General features: G+C 41.8%; 1 protein-coding gene across 1 annotated transcript in view; it reads left to right on the top strand.

The window, feature by feature from the left end:
• LOC106876833 (nephrocystin-3) overlaps positions 1-730 on the top strand; it is a 96,142-nt gene that overhangs the window by 59,941 nt on the left and 35,471 nt on the right. The window lies entirely within an intron of this gene.

Below are 730 nucleotides of genomic sequence, written 5' to 3'. Positions count from 1 at the left end.
TCTCTCTCTCTCTCTCTCTCTCTCTCTCTCTCTCTCTCTCTCTCTCTCTCTCCAACTATATACCTCCTCTATAGCAAGACACCTATTTCTGCTTCTCTATTTCTCTGTTACACTCTAACCTTTCATCGTCTGATACTGGATCATCTCCTCTAATGCCCTGTCTGTCTCTTTGTCACACTTTAACCTTTCATCCTCTGATAAAAGTTCCCCTCCTCAAATGCCCCGGCCCCTCTTATAATTCCTTGTCTTGCGAGTTACTTGGTTATCCTGTCAGTGCTGGTGCCACGTTAAAAGCGTTCAGTCCACACTCTAACTTAGTTGGCATTTGGAAGAGCATCCAGCTGTAAAAATCATGCTAAAACTAACCTTACCTGTGCTAGTGCCACGTAAAAAGCACTGAATGTACTCTGCAGAGTGGTTGGTGTTAGGAAGGGCATCCAGTCATAAAATCCCTGCCAAAACAGACACATTAGCCTAAGGTAGTTTTCCTACCTGGCCGGCTCCTGTCAATCATTCTACCTATGCATGCATGGAAGATGGACATTAAATGATGATGATGATATATATATATATATATATATAAACATAATTAAGGGATGAGCAACAGTTGCTTCACCACATACCGAAGTTCAGAAATAGCAGCTAAAGTGCTGAAACTCCAACAGATAGCAATACTTGTAACTCACAAAGGCCTTTGTGAGTTACAAGTATTGCTATCTGTTGGAGTTTC

This window comes from Octopus bimaculoides, chromosome 1, assembly GCF_001194135.2.
Source record: "Octopus bimaculoides isolate UCB-OBI-ISO-001 chromosome 1, ASM119413v2, whole genome shotgun sequence".
Taxonomy (NCBI): domain Eukaryota; kingdom Metazoa; phylum Mollusca; class Cephalopoda; order Octopoda; family Octopodidae; genus Octopus; species Octopus bimaculoides.
The sequence above is the reverse complement of the archived record's forward strand: the minus strand, read 5'-3'. Positions and strand labels throughout refer to the sequence as shown.